This window comes from Rousettus aegyptiacus, unplaced genomic scaffold (assembly GCF_014176215.1).
Source record: "Rousettus aegyptiacus isolate mRouAeg1 unplaced genomic scaffold, mRouAeg1.p scaffold_m13_p_6, whole genome shotgun sequence".
Lineage (NCBI taxonomy): Eukaryota > Metazoa > Chordata > Mammalia > Chiroptera > Pteropodidae > Rousettus > Rousettus aegyptiacus.
The window spans coordinates 29,379,349-29,399,342 of NW_023416309.1; the positions used below are offsets into that span (position 1 = coordinate 29,379,349).

The following is a 19,994-nucleotide window of genomic DNA, read 5'->3' on the forward strand; positions in this document are numbered from 1 at the left end:
TGGTGAAAAACTAAAAACCTTTCTTCTAAGATTAGGAATAAGATAAGACTGTCCACACTATCACCACTGTTATTCAATATAACATTGGAGGTCCTTGCGAGTACAATCTGGCAAGAGAGAAATAAAAGGCATTCCAATAGGAAATGAAGAAGTTAAACTGTCATTATTTGGAAATAATAAGCAAATACAGTAAAGTTTCAGAATACATAATAAATGTTCAAAAATCCATACCATTCCTATACTCTAATAATGAAATGTCAGAAAAAGAAATGAAAAACTAATTCCTTTTGCAATTGTAACAAAAAGAATAAAATGCCTAGGAATAAACCTAATAAAACATGTGAAGGATCTATATAATGAAAACTTTAAGATTCTATTTTTAAAAAAACTGAAGAAATGGAAAGATATTTTGTGGCCTTGGATTGGAAGACTCACATAGTTAAAATGAACTCCTTACCTAAAGCATTATATGAATTTAATGCAATCCCCATCAAAATCCCATTGATACTTTTTAAAGAAATAGAACGAAAAATCATCAGATTTTTATGGAAGCGCAAAAGATCCTGATTCACCAAAGCCATCCTGAGAAAAAAAAAGAACAAGACTAGAGGTATCACTCTGCCTGACTTTATATTACAAAGTGATAATAATCAAAACACATGGTATTAGTAGAAAAACATACACACAGACCAGTGGAACAGAATTGAGAGTCCAGAAGTAAGCCCTTGTTTATATGGGCAAATAGTTTTCGACAAAAGAGCCAAAAATATACATTGGAGAAATGAAAGCCTCTTCAATAAATGGTGCTGGAAAAACTTGAGAGCCGCCTGCAAAAGAATGAAACTAGATTATTATTGTCTATCGCCATGCACAAAAATTAACTCAAAATGGATTAAGGACCTGATTGTAAGACCTGAAACAATAAATTTCATAGAAGAAAACATAGGTACTAAATTCATGGACCTTGGACTTAAAGAGGATTGTATGAATTTGACCTCAAAGACAAGGGAAGTAAAAGCAAAAATAAACAAATGGGGCTGTATCAAATTATAAAGCTTGCACAGAGCAAAAGATATCATTAGTGATAGTTATGGTGATAAAACCATCAATAAGGCAAAGACAAAAACATCTGAATGGGAAAATATATTTGCAAGCAAATCTTCTGGTAAAGGCTTAATATCCAAAATGTACAAAGAATGCATACAATTCAATAACAACAAAAAAACAATTCAATTGAAAAATAGGCAGATGACCTAAACAGACACTTCTCCTAAGAAGGCATACAAATGGCCAACAAATATATGAAAGGACATTAACTTCACTAGCTGTTAGGGAAAAGCAAATAGGAACCACAATGAGATACTCCTCATACCTGTTAGAATAGCTATTATCAATAAGACAAGTAATAGCAATTGTTGAAAAGGATGTGGGAAAATAGGAACCCTCATACACTGCTGGTGGGACTGTAAATTGGTATAGCCACTATAGAAAACAGTATGGAGGTTCCTCAAAAAACTAAGAATTGATCTATCATATGATCAATCAAATCCCTCTACTGGGGATTTACCCCAAAGATATGAAAACATTTATCCAAAAAGTTACATGCACATCGATGTTCACGGCAGCATTATTCACGATGGCCAGGACATGGAAGCAACTAAAGTGTCCTAAAATAGATGACTAGATAAAGAAAATGTGGCACCTATATATAATGGAATATTACTCAGCCATTAGAAGAAATGAAATACTGCCATTTGCGACAACATGGATGAATCTTGAGATATTTATGCTAAGAGAAATAAGCCAGACTGAAAAAATTGAAAAACATGTGGTATTAATATGTGAAGTATAAACCTAAAAGCAACAAACATGACAAAGACTCATGGACACAGACAAAGATTACTGGTTACCAGAGGATAGGTGGGGAGGAAGGGGGAGATGGATGGGGTAAAAGGGGTTAAATATGTGATGAGAGAAAGAAATCTAACTATGGGTGATGAACACACAATGCAATGTATATATGACTTATTGTTGAATATTACACTTGAAACTTACTGGAATTTGGTAATCAATGTCATTCTAACAAATAAAAAAACAGAAATAATTGTATATGGAAAAGTAAAATAAAAACATTACTAATAGCCAAATAAGCAATACTTCCGTGTGAAAGAATCAAAATGCCTTCACTTTGTTCTGATAAATGCTTTTTACACCATCAGCTCTGCCCTTGGGTTCACAGGACACCTACCAATATACATTTTCTACAAAGCTCATTCAAGTAGATTGGACTGCAGGAAGTAGTGTGGAATCCCATTTACACAGTGAGAAACTTTCAAATGCATATGATGCTCAGCAGGATATTTCCATTCGGTAACAACAAAAACAGTAAGCATAACCATAATTTCCACCATAATAAAATGAGGACACAGACTATATTAACATTTAAGATAAACTGATTGTAAGCTAAGGTCTTGATGGTAGGATTATTTTAAAAGCAAAAAATAAAAAATAAAAAAATTTGATTAAAGATGCAAAGAATTAAGAAAAAGTAGAGCAAGTCATCATCAACACTGGAGCTTCAAGCAAATACTTAATGTTACAAAGAGATAATTGTTGAAATAATGTTTCTGTTGATCCTATTCACACTTTCTCTACTTCCCCTCTAATACAGTCTTTTTGAAAAGCGCAGCAATATATTTAATAAATGAATAACTTATTATAAGGAAGCGAAACTACTAAAGACTGAAAGCTGTTCCCTATTTAAAAGTTATTTGTATATGAATGGAGTGGTATTCTCTTTAGCTAAAGCATAGTTTTAATCTTGGAGCTTCAACTTCTCATGCCTACTGCCAGCCAATGATGGCCTAAACAGAATAAAATCAGATTATATAAAATGTAAACATTTTGACAAACCAAAACACTAACTACCCAAAATTCTAAAATGGAAAGCATACATTATTTGAGAAATATTTTATAGTTTATTATACAAAAATTAATACTTGAATAAAATACACACATATCAAGGAAGTAAACCGTGGTAGAAGAGTCAATTTTAGACGTGCTCTACAGTGCCTCAGGTGATAATGGATGAAAGGTGAGACGGGGCAGCCAGACTGGTAGGACTCCAGGCTTCCAACCCTGCTTCAGCCAGACCTGCTTTGCTTTTATGGATTTTATATATTGGACTTCTGAGTAAAGCTTTTGCTTGGAGAAAATATACTAATAATATTAACACAAAAACTCAAAAAACACTTTCTAGAAGTACCTTTATGAGCCCAGAACAATGTTAATATGTTAAGTGACAAAGGCTAATTATTAAACTGCTTGATCCCATTTTGATTATATACACACAGAGATAATTACCAAAATGATGTTAACAGATTATCGTATTACTAATATGGAATAATAGTATCTGTATAGTCTAACATTCTATAATGAACCTGTATTGTTTACATGTTTTGATTTAAAAAGTTTACAATGAGGCTAGAAGATCTGATAATTTTACTCTTCCCTCTCCTTAGCAGTCTGATGAGAAATAACTACAGTCATAGGCTCTTAACCTACACACGCCCACCTTACATTCAGAATCAAATATGAATATCACAGGCACATCATTTTAGAGTTTATTTTCTAGACAGCTTTCTAAGTACTAGGCTTTTGAAAAATTCAAATATGATGAATTGTGTAATATTTTTAGCACTCCATTTCACTTTGAACTTATAGATAGTTGCAGAGTAAATGTAGCATCTATAAAGCATATATAAAGGAACAGATGTCAGTTAAAATTACTATGAGTATCTCTGATTATCTACTAGGTTGCAAATGATAAGACAAAAGTAATATATAACTAGAAATATTAACAGATTCAGTATTTACAGTACTGCTGTAAATATTTCTAGTTATATATTACTTTTGTCTTATCTCCATTCCGACGTTATCTAGTATTTTGAATGTATTGAATTGAAATACTACATAATTCTTCTATAAATTCCAATTTATTGCCAGTCTCAAAGGGATGATCCACAATACCTAAACTTGCTTTAAAAAACGAATAGATACAAAGAAAAAGAAAAACTTTCTAATAATCAGAGCTGTTAAAAAAAGAAACAAGTTTGTCATGAGTGTTTCACTACTGAAAGTATTCAAGAAGAGTACAGTTATCTGCTTGTTTGCATATTATAGAGAGATTTCTAAACCAAGAAGATGGTTGGATTCTACAGTGTCTACCATTCTGATTTAAGATTCTATATAGGAAAAAACTTATGTGTGAAAATCCAAATTTATGATGAACCTATTATCTAAGGATCTGCAATAGAGAACTGGTTAAGTAAATAAACAATTGGACAGCTATTTAAAAATCTGATTAGGTTTACCCACAAATATAAAGTTAAATTTGACAAAGTTGGCTTACAATTCTACCAACAAAAAAGCAGGTATAAATCTATTCAACTGTGCAGAAACTGCTTTCTATAAGGCAAGATGCTTGCTGGGGGTTGTTTTACCAGCAACAGATTTCTAGCTTCTAATAACTTAACTACTGTGAGGATAGTAAATTACTATGAGGATAGTATACTAGGTAATACACTGAGAAGGTTTACCTCCCAACCTCATTCCAGCCCTAAATAATCTTTCCCTTTCTTTATTGCTAAGAATGAAAGACAATACAAGGCAGAGTCAGGCCTCTGGATAGTCAATATCGGCACTGATCTGCCCCTGACAGATCAATGGCCCAGGGGTGTATACAGCTTAACAGTTGAGCAGCTTTTGACCCTGTATTGGCATAAAATCTCAGAGTCAGGAGGATTTAAAACAAATTCTCAAGTTCAGAATCAGTTAACTCAATTTACAAGTATTAAAATTAGCTTTTATTTCATTCTGAGAGAAAGAGAGAGAGAGAGAGAGAGATTACTATCAGTAGCTAATTGATATGTGTATGTAAATTTTGTAATAGACTTCTGATTATATTCCAAAATGTAACTGAGAGGGCTAATATTCCAAATTAAGTTGCCTCATAGTTGAGAATAAACAAAATTTCTGGATGGCTGACCTAGCCCATATTAAAGACTAATGCTTGCATAATTTAAATAGCTTATCTGAAATTCATACTGCCCTCTCCTAAAAATTACTTTGAAAGGAGATAGAATCTTCTTTTAATGGCAGAGAGCAGTGATGGTAACCACTTTACTAATGAGCACTTTCTTTGTGACAGTACAATAGTTCTGGGAGTTTCACTGAAGTTTCAATAACTCAGCTGGTGATGCTGTGAGTTTTGCCCAAGATTCAATAACTCAGCTGGTGATAGACTAAAGAAATAAACACAAAGTTCCACAGATAGGAAGCCTCATTTTGGTCTGAAGGCAGAAAATCCTGAGTTCTAATCAGAAACTCCCTCAAGCTAGCCTTGCATCCTTATTAACTCACTTAACATCAATGCACTTCAGTCTCATCCTGTGTAAAACAAGGTTAAACTGTTTATTTGGGTAAATGACTGACTACTGAAGCAAGTGAATGAAAAAACAGCTAATAGACTCCTTGCCACTACAGGACAAATGATTGTGTAACCAGAGAATTATCAATAGGAGCTGAAGTGACATTCCAGGATGGATCGAGTTAGAGACCTAAGGCTTGCAGGACTAGATCCAAATAAGCATGAGGGGCCAAGTTGGGTCAGGAAGGAGGCTCACTCAGAAAGACTTTTGGTACGGAGTCAGAAAATTATAAGCAAAGTGAGGGAAGAGTCGGGCACCTGAGAAAAGGCTAAATCCAGAGAAAAATCAGAGCAACCACAGAGAGCACAGCCCAAAGGATGAACCAAGTTAATAGCTGCTCAGGTCCAAAGGGACTTCCTATCCAGGGTTAAAGAATTCCTGTGACAATGAGCCTACAATAAGAATCCGGAGAACCCTCAAGATAAAGCAACAAAATTAGAGTGTTAAAAAGAAAAAAAAAGAAAAAAGAAAAAAAGAAGAATGTCCATGAGCTTCAAGGAAAAGAGACCTTACTGCGCTACCAAATACGGGTAGCAACTTAGAGTTAAAATATCACACTAAGAAGCTGTATTTCATCATTTACAATTTACATTTTAATGATCGTATTAATTGAAACAGTTACCTTATTCTAGTACATTCTGAATATATATTTTTACTATGTGCGGTTGGAACATATTGCTTAAAAATGTTAAAAATTATCTGCAAATATTTATTGAAGGCCATACTATATGCAAGACACAGAGCTCTCTAAACGAAATCCAGACCCAGGTGACTTTTATACTTTTTGACCACATGCCTATCAATTTAATAACTAGGCCAGTTGTTTTGAGGATGACGAACTGTACTGAGAATAAAACATCATTGAACAGATCGTGTCAGTTGTGCCTGATTTGTACAGACAGAACATCTTTACTTCTAATATTTTTGGGGACAGTGCTGCTGTAATTGATTTGTCAGTTATACAAATAGATAATCTAAAAAATCTTTTTCCCTTAAACTTTTTAAAAAGTCAGTTCAATGGGAATTGACATTTTACAATCCAAACAAATTGGAATTCAAAAGAGGTAGGATAGAGAACAGTATTTCAATATACATGGGTTCTGATTGTTATACGATTGCTTCTTTAATGTTTTCTTCCATGTCATTGTTTCTGTATTTTACCAAAAATTTCCTAACTGTATGCATATATTGTGTTCATACGGTGGTTAAATATAGCAGCACTATCTTAAAAAGAGTCAACCCCCCCAACACCCACCCCATGTAGAGAGTTGCCAGATAAAATACAGGATACCCAGTTAAATGTGAAGTTGATATAAGCAACAAGCTAGGCAAACTGCCATGTTCCCAATAGCTTACCAAAAGAGTATATTTCATTTGTAATTTCATCAAGCATCAAAATTATGAATTTCCATTTGTTTGATTGCTGCTAGATTCAGAATCACTGTTTCTTTTACTCAAGTTATCAGATGAGACATCTTAATATGAGTGTTTTATAGTAATATGTAGTAGACATGTATAAAATAATATATATATATTGGTCTCTAACTGCAGTACCTGGCACAGAGATCCTAAAACTCTTGTAAATAGTGGTGCTAAGAGAACTTTTCATTCTAATGTTTAGTCTTTCACCCCAGTTTCTGACACAGAGCTCCTAGGGCCTTTCTAATTTCATTAGCAGTGACAGTGTCTGACACAGAACTCTTAAATACCTTGGAATTTCACAGGTTATATGAATGCCTGAATGGGTATGGGAGGTTGGGGGGTGGGGTTGGGGGGAGGGGAGCTGGTCACCAGAAAGACTAAACCATGATTGGAAGCTTGGAAGTTTCAGTCCCACCTCCCGTTCTCTGGAGAGGGGAGAGGGGCTGGAGGTAGAGTTAATAACTGATCATTCCTATGTGAAGAAGCCTCGGAAAAACAATTCCAAAAATATGAAACTTAGGACGCTTCCAGGTTGATGAACACATCCACACACCAGGAGGGTGGCATACCCCAACTCCGCAGGGACAGAAGCTCTTGTGCTCTAGAGTCTTCCCGACCTTGTCTAAGGTATCTCTCCTCTGGTTATTCATCTGTATCTTTTATTATCTTCTTTATAATAAACAATAAATGTGTTTCCCTGAGATCTATGTGCCATTCTATCAAGTTATCAAATCCAAAGAGGAGGTCATGAGAATCCCAATTTTTAGCTAGTTGGTCAGAAGCACAGATGACAACCTGGACTTTCAATTGGCATCTGACATGGTGGGGTGTGGTGCAATCTTGTGGGACTGATACTTTAACTTTTGGATCTGATGCTAACCCAAAATAGATAATGTCAGAAGTGAAGTGAATTGTAGGACATCCCACTGGTGTCATAGAATTGTTTGATGTGTAGAAAACACACAACTGATGTCAAAAGTATTACAAGTGTGATAGCAATGTATGAGTAAAGAAAACATAGGAGAGTTTTTCTAAGATAACATGTCACAGAAAGTAAAATCAAACACTGCAAAAGTTCTTAGGTAATGCTTACAGCAATTGTGGCAATATTTAACCACTAATTCTGCTAGGTGCCAACAAGGAAAACATAAGGTTTTATAAAATTGTACACCTGGGCAGGGTTGCCAGACTTAGCAAATAAAATACAGGATACATGGTGAAATTTAAATTTTAAATAAACAAAAATAAATTAACATAAGTATATCTTATGCAATATTTGAGATGTACTTACACTAAATAATTACTCATTGTTTATCTGAAGTTCAAATTTAAGTAGATGTTCTATATTTTTTCCTGGCAACCTTATATCTAGCAGGGACTTCACCTAATCTGAAGGCTCAGGGTAGGATTCCTGAGGAAGTGAATTGATTTGAAATGATTATGAAATGATTTTTATAAGTGTTACAGGAGGAATAAAATGCTTTTGCAGGAGACCCTTTGTTATTGTTCTAATTGCCTACATTAAATTAAGTGTTATCATATGGTTTGATGATCTACGTTAGCTTGATTCCACTATATTTTTTACTATAATCTGCAGAGATTCTTCTCAGAGCTCTTGACATACTATCTTTGTGATTGCTGGACTGTCCTGCTGATAAGACAATAAACTCCTAAAGGCAGCAAACACACCCTCCCCTTCGGTATAACCAACAGCTAGCTCAGTGCCAGATACATACATTTTAAAGCATTAATAACTTTTAAATAAATAAAATTTTAACCTATATTTCATAGTAAAGTGGACACTAAACAATAAATATAAAGTTGTTATAAAATTAAATATATTTATTCTTTATAAATCCCTGTTACATTAACTAGCGATTTCACATTATGCTCACAGGCACAAAATATTTCGATGAACTTGATAAATATATTATTGGGGTACAAGTCAGTGTGGGATTATACCTGCAGAGTTATAGGTAATATTTGGAGATTAAGAAGCAAATACTGAACAGAGACAGAGCTGTAATATATTTTAAGATCAAATTCATAAGCCCCCAAATAAAGTACGACAAAGCTTTTGAAAGTCACATAAACTTGATTAAATGCTAGAGATTGGCATCTGTCCTCTGAGAAACAGTTTAATAAAACAAGAATTACAAATAAAACTTTCAGGGGAAATCTAGGAAAAAACGCTTGGGAAAGATATATTGAGAGGTTAAAACTGGTGCTATGTATTCTAATCAGCCCTAAACCTATAGTGCATAACAGCTGAAGCTGGTACCTTACCTAGCAAGCAACTTGCTATGAACCAAATTGTGTCCCCACCAAATTAATTGAAGCCCTACCCCACAATGTGTCTGTATTTCGAGATAGGGCTTTTGGAAGGTAACTAATGTTAAATGTGATCATAAGGGTGGGATCATAATCCAACAGGACTGGAGGCTTTATAAGAAGAGAAAGGAGATCCCTTCCTCTACTTATGCACCAAGGAAAGGCCAGAAAGGGGGCTCTCCTGAGACCCAACTATGATCTTGGACTTTCAGCCTCTAAAACCATGAGAAAATAAATTTCTGTTGTTTAAGCCACCCAGTCTATGGTATTTCGTTATAGCGGCCTGAACAGACTAAGACAGAACTCAAACAAAAAGTATTAAGTATTTTCTCATGGGTGCCAGATACTATACCTGCACTCCTCAGTTCAGTATTCACTTCTGAAATGTCATGACTAGAGTATGTATGTTTCATAATCTCATCTTTTCAACTTCAAACTTGTCTCACATTCCAACTAACGAAAGACAGGCCATTTCTATGCAAGTTCATTAAAGCTTATTTGAATAGCAGATGGTCACTGTATAGTTTAAGCAAACATAAAATGAGTAGGGTATTTTAGCTACATCTCCCATGCCTCCTCCTTACCAATAAAATAGGTAATTTGAAATAGTGAAATATATACTTAGAGAACTTTCACAAATAATAATGAAAACTCTAATAGTATCTGATTAGATGCTATTTTGAAAACTCCAAGTTTCCTTATTTACCTGATAGGTGGAGATAACAAAACATTTTCTAAAAAACAATCATTTCAAAGAACATTTGGTGTGGACACTCTTTAGTTTAACTATGGAGATGCTACCATTTAGACTCATTTATATTTCTTCCCAAAAGGATAAAGTCTTGACCTGATAAGCTTTTTAGTATGACAGAACTTCCTGTAGGAAATAGCTTCTTGCTATAGGATGTTCTTTAGAAAAATAAAACAAAAGCCAATTACCAATGTATTAAAAATATCATGAAAAATTTAAGTATCACACAATTTGGAACATTCCCTTCAGGACTCTCAGTGTATCTTATCCCATAGGCAGACCTACATGACAAGTCAAAAGATAAAGTGACTGTTATCTAAAGAACAAAGAATCAGAAAAGAAAAAGGGACTTGGTTAGTTGTGTTAAAAAGTTAATGGCATCTATCAAAACAGGTTCAGTCATTTCCACTATTAACACCATAATGTTCAAAGTAATTTTACTAGACTCCCTTCTCTCTCGGATGAGATTGGATGGACATTGCAAATATTTTGGGGGCTCAAAGATTTTCCCAGAAGAACAATCTTCTTTCTGAAGAGACAAAATATGTACTTGGTAATCACACCATTGAACTTGAAATAATAAAAAGACAATGGTTCTGAAGGTCAGACATTCTGACTCTGCTGTTATACATACCTGAGCAAGTGAGGGCCTCATCTGGCTCCAGGTTTATCATCTGTACACTTAATGGGACTAGACCATGTAATGTCTAAGGTACTTTATAACCTAATATCTTAAAATTCAAAGACTTCCAAATGGGAAAAATTAAGAAGTTGCTTACCCCTTAGTGTCAGTAAACTAGTGAAGTTTCCTGCAAAATGCCATTTAACGGGACTTAAAGACCTACAAAATCAAACTGTAGATTTATTAGGAATTATCTCATTTTCCCTTGTGTTCGTAGGTCCTGAATTGCCCTTACATCTGTGTGCCTTGAGGTATCTCAACAGGGTCACTTGTGATTTTGGCAGAACATGAGCAAAAGTCTCTCTGTGGGAAGTTCACTATGGGCAGTTCTGCCTCTGATCAGCGAGTGGCTTTTTTCCTCAATAGATTGACTGTAGAGTGCCCAGAATCAAATCTGGAAACAATGACAAGCACAGCAGCTCCTTTGCAAAGGTACTGTACTCTTTTTCTCATTCTATTCAAGCACCTGAACATTTTCAGTCTGAGTCAATGATGACTGTGAACTGCAGGTGACATAGCTAGTGTTGAATTCTTTCTGTAGAACTCTGTACTACTGAGCAATGCAAAACAATTCATTCTTTCTTTCCTCTCTACCTTTAGAAATGCTGACTTCTCTGATAAGCAAAGACCCTCAATCATACCAGATAAAATAATAGCATGCAAATACTTGCAGCTCCTCCAGGCTGTTGTCTGAGATTAGAGATCAAGAATGATAGATTACCAATTCTTTAGAAGAAGGTGGTAACCAGAACAGCTGCCTTTTAAGTTCTAACAAACATCCAGTGGACTAAACAATAGAGCATATGATGTTTGTATCGAGCAAATAATATTTTGTTGCCAGACCTAGAAAGGAACTTTATTGGGGACGAGAAGAGGGCTGACCACCAACATGTTGGCCCCTTTCATGGTGGAGTGACTACTTTCAAATAAGAAGGTGCAGAAGGTGGGTAAGGAGAGCTTCACAGTGAAGCACAATCCCTGTCAAAGGAGGAACTCCCAGCTGGAGAGAGAATGGCCCCAAGGTGAAAGGAATCAGAGGCTGATATGCAGAAAGCTGGGATTCTCTTGATGTCAACTAATCTTGCCCCCCCCCCTCAATTACTCACAACACCCCGTATAGTTGATTATTTATTTTGCTTTGCACAAAATACCGAATAATGGCACAAAGAGTATAGGAGGCCAAATAAGAAGAGGATGTTTTTGAAGGCTGATATTCATTAAAGAAAGTCGAGACTTATAATGTATCAGTTTTAATATAAAAAGTTACAAAATAAGAATCTGGAAAAGAGCCTGACTTTAGGATTAGTCAGATTTGTTTAAAACTCTACTCTGCTGCTTAGCTGATGTGAGATCAGAAGCAAGTTATTTAATCTTCTGAGCTCCTTTTCCTCCTTTTGTAAAGTGGGATAATATCGTCTACCTCATATGACTTTTGTAAAAAATTGAGAGAAATAAATAATACATAATATTAAGTCCTAACAGAGTGCCTGGAACATAATACGTAATCAATAAAGATTACTTCTCTCGACTTCTTTTAGCTGGAAAAAGATGATATCATTAACAACCCCTTGTTTTTCTTCCTCCTGCCCATATATTCAAAATATTTCAGTAGCATTAAAAATACTATATACAAACTTAGGCTATGATAACATTCACCTAAAAACACAAAAGAATCAGATATATATATGTATATGTGTATATATCTGCTACTAGAAGGGAGAAAAGAGTTCCAGAAATATTATAGTTTCTAAAAATGCATATTACATGCTCTAACAGCACTAATGTTATTTTTAGACCTCTGTGCCCATAAGGTACTATTTATCATACTAATTTTTAAAACATTACAGCATCTAATGAGCTAGTTTAATTAGTTAATACATTTAAAATCATAACACAAAATCTTTTCTCAATGACTGGCCAGATATTTTCAAAATTATTTTATTCATAAAGACTTGTATTTGAAATAAAGTGGTGGTACAAAGAGAGGAGTGAGGCAACAAGCCATATTTTGTATTTTAAAAATTTTTTAACCTTTAGAAGTTTCACTAATAGTTTGATAAAATGTATTTAATTTTCATCAAACATATACTTTATTAAGAGTTATGTTAATATGAACTAATAAAAGTCTGCTTTATTATAAGTATACTGTTCCCTGAACGGCCTGGCAGTTTTAAAAATAAAACCTCAAAATCTTTCAGCTGGACTGAGGTTTGCTACTTGTCTCCAATGATTTTAGAAGATTGTTGTTTTACAAATTAATCTTTCATGAAGCTTTCTAAGGGTCGATGTGCTTGTTATTAGCCACCAAATACGTTTGGCTTCTGAGACCACTTGGAGATCCATGATTAATGTGACTCGGTATTTTTCCTAACATTTACTGTAGTCATCGATAGCAGTTAATGCAACAGCTTCCAGTAAGTAGCTGCCTTAAAAGCTTGAAAACATTTAGCAGTAAAAAAAATAAAAGTGCATCCATCTAGTCCTCCTCAAATGGTTTTCCTATACAAACAAGAAACGTAGATGCAAAATACAAATATAAGAAAGTGTACCACTATTTTTATGGAAAGGTGTGGCAAAATGAGACTAGAGAGACAGTTTGAGTAAAATAGTATGTAGCTGAGACAAGGGGGTCCTTGACCCTTGTCTGTGCTGACACAGCTGTGGTTCTTCTGATGGGTCTTCGACATGGGCCTAGATTTCTTCAGATCAAAGCAGGATTGCTTTGCAAGCCAGTCCCTAGAGTGCGGGCTAAGCTTTGAAACTCTGAAATAGTAACCTATATAGTTGCTGCAATCCAACCAGTCAGGATTGAAGTCTCAATTCTTCAGTTTAAGGAGCTTCACGACTCTGGTCAGGTTACTCAACAGTCAGTGCTTAGGACTCTATCATTAAAACAAGGATAGTAGTAATACCTACTTCACTGTGGTTGGGAGGATTAAATGAGAATTCATGGCCTGGATGTAAAAAATAAAAAGTGCAATAACTGTTAGCTTATTTATTAGTATTGAAGCTGAGGGTCCTTATGACTTTGATTAAATTTAGCTTTAAATCCTTGCTCTAGAAATCATATCCTTCTCTCTATATACATACCCCTAAGGGACCTAGCTTTCCCCCCTAGATGATCAGCAACCCCAGAGGCAGGAGAAGACAGCAGCTGGGACCTAACCTCCGGCAGACTAAAGAGAGCATCTTGACCTAAGTTATGTTTTAGCTTTTGAGCCCTAAGGTGGAATGACCCATGCTATCTTCTCATAAGACCAGACAGAGAGAAGCTGGAGCAGACCTCAGAACTGTCCTCAAGACCTGAAGAAATAATTGATTTCTCTTACCTCGTCCCTGACCAATCAACTCCCAGAACAACCCTGAGCCCGCCTAACCCACAGTGTCTCGTGATTCTGCCCTACATAATTTATCACCTCCATGCCATGGGAGAATTGGGCTTTTGAACATTAGCTTCCAGTTCTCCTAGGTGGCACCATTAATCAATAAAATAGCCAATCTTCCTCTGCTGCAATTCTCTGTGTTTAAGGTTTGGCTCTCCTAATGCTGTTCGATAACAGTACTAGTATTATTATAAGTAGAAGTAGTATTTCTAGAGTCATCATTTTATTCTGAGAAAAACTTTGGTGGCATATAGTACAAGAAGTATAGAAGTGAAGAAATCCAGGAGAAAGAAAAATAAAGGTCCAAAGAACAAACTGAAACCATAAAAGCACTAAATTCATTAGCTGATTAATTAATTGAAATATTTGTTAAAGACACTTTTAAACTAACCAAAAGAGAATAAGAAACCATTTTCTAAATATTCCAATTTGTAGTCTGCCTAATATTTAGAACAATTAGAAGTCAGAAATTCCAAATCTTTCCCTTAAACTTGCTAAGAATTAAAAGAATGATCTTGGGTAATTCAAGACTTGTTTAAATTGTATCAAATAGGTAACTAAAATATATACATATGAGAAAAAGTGAAAGATGGGGAAGGTGATAAAGGCAGAAAGAGAGAGAAAGAGAAAGAGACAGAAAGACAGACAGAGAGAGATTTTTTTGAGCACCAATCTAAATACCAAAGAGAACCCACCTTGGGCTACTGGGAAAGACAGTTACTGAGGCAACAGATTTCTGCCAGCTGCCTTGTGGATGGCTTGCCCTCAGGGATTATCACATGTGATTATTTCCAAGCTGCTACTTTCATCCCCATGAGCAGAGGCCCAGCCTTCTACTAATGCTGACACTCAAATCTTGGTTTTCTTCCCTGAGGAAACTGAAAGGGCAGCAAAAGGGCAGCACTGAGCACTGAACACACATGGGCAACCCTTCCCTGGGGAGCTCATCTAAGAGTCAAACTCTCCATCCTGGGGGGAACTCTGGGCACATCTGCCTGGGGCCAAAGAGACACAGTAGCCCTGCTATTGTGACTGGCCTTATATTCTCCAAATAGGCCTTCTATTAAAAACTAATTTGCATCAGAGCTATAGCTCATAACAAATGTCTGTGTGTTGTCTGGCTTTCCTGGAGAAAACTGCCAGTCTCTTTGTATCCTTTCTTTTCCTCAGAGGACAACAGCTAATTTTTCCTGGTCTAAGCCAACCTCAGACATTCTGTACTTTTTTCCCTGGGTGCCTTTATCCATACTCATGGTTTTATCTACCATGCAAACACTTAATGTCTCCCAAATGCTTCCTGAGCTGCAGGCCAAGATACATAAATCCTTATCAGATCTTTCCACCTGGATTTAGTTTCCCCTCTGTCCCTTATTCTTACTGCAAACTCAACCATGACCCAAGTAAAACTCATCTCCCACCCTCCCTCCACTCTCCCCCTTCTTTCGGACTTTTTCTCTAATGATATCAGTTATCAGTTAATGAGTTTGGCAATTCGAGAGTATCTAAGATTCTTGTTTCTCCCTTACCTCCTGTATCCAACTGGTGTAAAAACTTATTGATTCTACTTAAAACCAGTATCTCCAGTCTGTTTTTTTTTTCTAGTTCCACAGCAATTGGCTTTTAGTTCAAGTTCTCATCTCGTAACTACTAAATAGCAAACTGAACAGTTGGTTTTCACCTTCCACATGGCTGCTACATAGAACCTTCCTAAAATGTAATATTTTCATGGAAGCTGATGCTCAGAGATTAAGTAATTTGCCTAAGGCCATGAAACCAGTAAGAGGTTTAATCTCACCCTCTAATACTAACTCACGATCTCTAACAGAGACCAAGCTCTGGGTCCAAGTTTCCGATCTACAGACAGCCTCTTTTTCTGATGGGTAGAGGAGGTCACAATTAGAAAGTAAATGACACTTTTTCCTAAGGAAAAGAATAAGGCCGTTATCTCAAAAGATCAAATACCACAGACAAACACTTGGGAAGAGGGTAGGAATTAGTAGCTAAAGTGTGTAGATGACCAGAGAGAGTGTTTATTAAACACAAAACACCAATCTCCGAAAATCAGTTGTAGCTCTTTCTTCTTGCTTCTAGTTGTTGATCTATCACCGGGACATAGCACTTTGTTCCAAATACCCATTTAAAACAGGCCTTATCTAGAGTCACTATAAAGTTAACATTGAAAACTCATAAGTTAGAAGAAAAAAGGTAAGAAAAAAACTATTTTATTATTCGGCATCTGTAGGCTCAAATTAAATATAGCTTATAATAAAAGTCTGTCAATGCTATTCTGCAAAATCAATCTGAACTCTGGCACTCCTAAGTTTACTCATGCAGAGCTGCCAACAGTAATGAATTGAAACCGAGTGCATGATACATATTTTCAAATTATAGCAATTGAAGTATGCATAAAAATGAACAAAACATCACACCTGGAATGACTCAGTAATTTATTTCAGTAATTATTTTAATAATGTCCTTTTTTTCATCAAAGTTTTCCTTAAGAGCTGTATCCGTTGTTTCCCAACACCATATTAAAAATAATAGAGCTAATAAACCACCTAAACTAAGAAACTTAACATTGTATAGAAAGGGCTATGGCCTCAAGTTTAGATGAGTGAGGATGTCTCACTACTTGGTTCTCTCTTCATTTGCCTTTCATTTACGATGTCCTAGTAAATCAGAGACAAGAATTTGAAATAGCTCTTAAATCCCACTTCCTTGATGTTTGTATATTCTTAGAGAAAACCACTGGATCATAAATTAGTAAATGTGAAGATTCTCAGCTAAAGGGAAGGGAGATAGCATTGTAGCATTGTACATACTATTCTGATTCTGAAAACGAGCTTGGCAAGGAGCTGTTACTCTACTGTAGCAGTTCTCAAAGTGGTTTAAGGACCACTTACATTCCTTCGGACATCTTTTATTTTTTAGGTAAGGCAACTCTTGGTTGGCCTCATGGATTGCAAGGAATCTGTCAGCTTACAATCCCTTATTTTTATTTTTTTATTTTTCATTTATTTTATTTATTTTTTACTCCTACAGCAAGCACCTGGTCTTCCTGGGTGGTCTCCCATCCAAGTACTAACCAGGCCTGACCCTGCTTAGCTTCTAAGATCATATGGGATCAGGCTCGTTCAGGGTAGAATGAATGGCTATAGAGCCTTCAGACATCTTTTAAGGGATACATAAAGTAAACCTATTTTCTTAATAATCATGTCATTATTTGCCCTTCACACTCCTATTTTCTCAAGAGTTTACAATGGAGTCTTGCAGAAGTTACATGGCATATGCTACCACAATAGATCAAATGAGCAGGTATGAGTGTCCGGCTGTCTCATCAAGCTAGATGATAAAGTGATTTGCAAAACATGACGCCACTTATGAAATTTTGTTTGGGGAAAAGTATTTTTTCATAAAAAATGTTATTAAGGTAACAAGCAATAGATTTATTTTGCTATTTTAAAATTGTATAATAAATAATTATAAAAATCTCTCAGTTTTAGCTATAATCCACATAAACAAAAGTTTGTATCATAACGATTGAGAACCGCAACTAGTTTTTGAAGAGTGGAATTCAAGCAATGATTAAACACCATTCTCTATGGATTGTTTTCTAGCTTTCCTTCTCCTGGCTAAAATCTCCCCTCTTTTCTTCATTTAGCCATTTAAATTAATTTGATTTCCAGTTAAATTAATTCAACAGTTATTTCCTCAGAAGCTATTAGAAGCAATACTCATGAAGATGGAAGCTTGAGAATATGAAGCTCAAAGAGGTTGTAATAATCTAAAAAATAAAGATGTCAAAGTTAGACATGACAAAGTTAGACAATGATGCATAGTTATACATAATTCAGTGATTAACAGATAGTGAATGCTGTTAGCTTTGCAATGAAAGAGAAATGTGGCTAAGAGGTTTAAGGTACAAATCTTCACAGGCAAAGCATGCCTTTATTTGTCCATTGTCTGCCTGTTTACCAAAGACAAATGTGATAGCTCACAAAATGCACACAAGACAATCAGAAACAAGCAAACAAAGATGTAGAAAATGAAATTAGGATGCATGAGACATATGGGTAGAATAGTGAAAATGAAGCCAAAGATGAAACTAGAACAGAAAAACAAATGTTGAGGTCCAGGTCGAGCTACATAATTTGTGGGGCCCAGTGAAAATTGAAATGCAGAGCCCCATGTTAAAAATAATAAGTATTCAGGATGGTGAGAACAAAGCATTAAACCAAGAGCAGGGCCTTGAATGCACAGAGCCCTGTATGACTGCATAGGATGTATATCCCAAAGCCAGCCCTGCCAATGGCCCCCACAATTGCTTAAGTTCAGTCTCAAACCTAGCTTTAAACTGAGAAGATAAAGCAAAGAGGAAAGTACAATCGGTTTCAAAATTCATAATCTTCATTACTCAGGAAATGCCATGAAAAACATCAGAATTACATCGGAATAGAATTTTAACTTTAAAAAAGAGAATAGAAGTTGTTTCATCTAAACCTTTTCTTTTCTCAGTTCAAGAATGGAGACCCAGAGACGCTACATGATTTGTCAAGAGGCACAATGAAGTACACAGATCAAAGTAAAATTAAAGTTCAGTCTGCTTTCTCAGCAGAGTGCTTATAGCACAGGGGGTCTTTCTTCACACCTTCCACTGCCCATTCACTTTTACTTGTGTTCAATAATGAATAAAAAATAGAAGCAGCAAATTTTTTTTGAAATTTTGTATGTGTCATACATTGTTCCACGCATCTAATTCTCATAAACACTTTATTACTATCCCCATCTTCCAGAAAACAAAAACAAACACAAAAACAGAACAATGAAATAACTTGACCAATGTGATACAGCTGCTAGAATGTGAACTCAGGCAATCTGATATCAGCCCTTCTACAATTTCCTATTTCTTTCTGTTCTAGACTTAAGTCCCATGAGTATCCTTTTGAAGCACTAAACCAAGCCCACAGGTTCAGAAAACAGAAACACTGGATGATAGCTATCTAATCCAGTGCTTTATCTTACAGATAAAGAAACTGAGGACTAATATATATTATTTATATATATATTATATATATAATATATGATATATGTATGATAATATAGGAGGATACTTAACTTATTGAGGTCATCAGCAAGAGACTGCTAAAGTTTGGTCAACGCTCTTAATTAACTCTATTTTGCCCCAATTTACTGTGTATCAGAATAATTATGGAAGGTTTTTAAAAAAATACAGAGTGCCCTAGGCGCCCTTTCAGACGAAATATCCATATTTCTTGGGACCTGAGCAGGAGCCAGAGGCTTTTCTAATAGTAGCTCCATAGGTGATTTGGAGCAGGTATCTAAGTATCAGTCAATGAGCAGGTTGATACTTCCTATCCCATACTCCTCAGCCATCCTCTCTACACCAATCAAACCCTTTAGTGACAACAGAAATTACAACAACATTATTCTCTGCTATTTAACATCTGTGAATTAGATTAAAATCAGTAAACCAGGCAAAAACAAAATCAATACTTTTAACTCTCTGAAAACCGTTTTGAGCAGATAATAGACATTTTCAAGGATGAGTAAAAAAAATAATATCTTTCAGAGGTAGAAGAAACATACAGTAAAAAGCAAGGGAGGGCTTGAGCTGCAAGCGTATACAGTGGGCCTGTGAAGTAGGAGATTATAAAAAAAAAATTGTGGGGGAGAATGTGAGGATGGCACAATATTGATAGACTGATTTCTTTCTGGCACCGGAAAGTACCCAATCTTCTCAATTCCAACTTAGTTCCATCAAATACACAGTGGTCAAACTTGTAGTGATTTATAGGCTGAGAGCAAACTGGACAGTAAACTTTAAAAATGCTTATTTGCAAATAATCTTAGAAGGTTAATAATCTAGATAATAATATGTAAACTATTTAGAGATAGTACACTGTTATCTGCAATTT

At 35.4% G+C, this 19,994-nt stretch overlaps 1 protein-coding gene, 1 long non-coding RNA gene and 1 pseudogene across 3 annotated transcripts in view; 1 reads left to right on the forward strand and 2 right to left on the reverse strand.

Moving 5' to 3' along the window:
- The window catches only part of LOC107515483, a 32,005-nt gene extending 12,725 nt beyond the window's left edge, over window positions 1-19,280 (forward strand). The window contains exons 2-3 of the long non-coding RNA XR_001598018.2: window positions 10,893-11,107; window positions 18,574-19,280. This is a non-coding gene — a long non-coding RNA (uncharacterized LOC107515483). The remainder of the gene's footprint in view (window positions 1-10,892; window positions 11,108-18,573) is intronic.
- The window catches only part of PRKG1 (protein kinase cGMP-dependent 1), a 1,094,018-nt gene that overhangs the window by 442,953 nt on the left and 631,071 nt on the right, over window positions 1-19,994 (reverse strand). The gene's annotated exons all lie outside the window — the stretch shown is intronic.
- On the reverse strand, window positions 17,096-17,214 carry LOC118604598 (annotated as a pseudogene).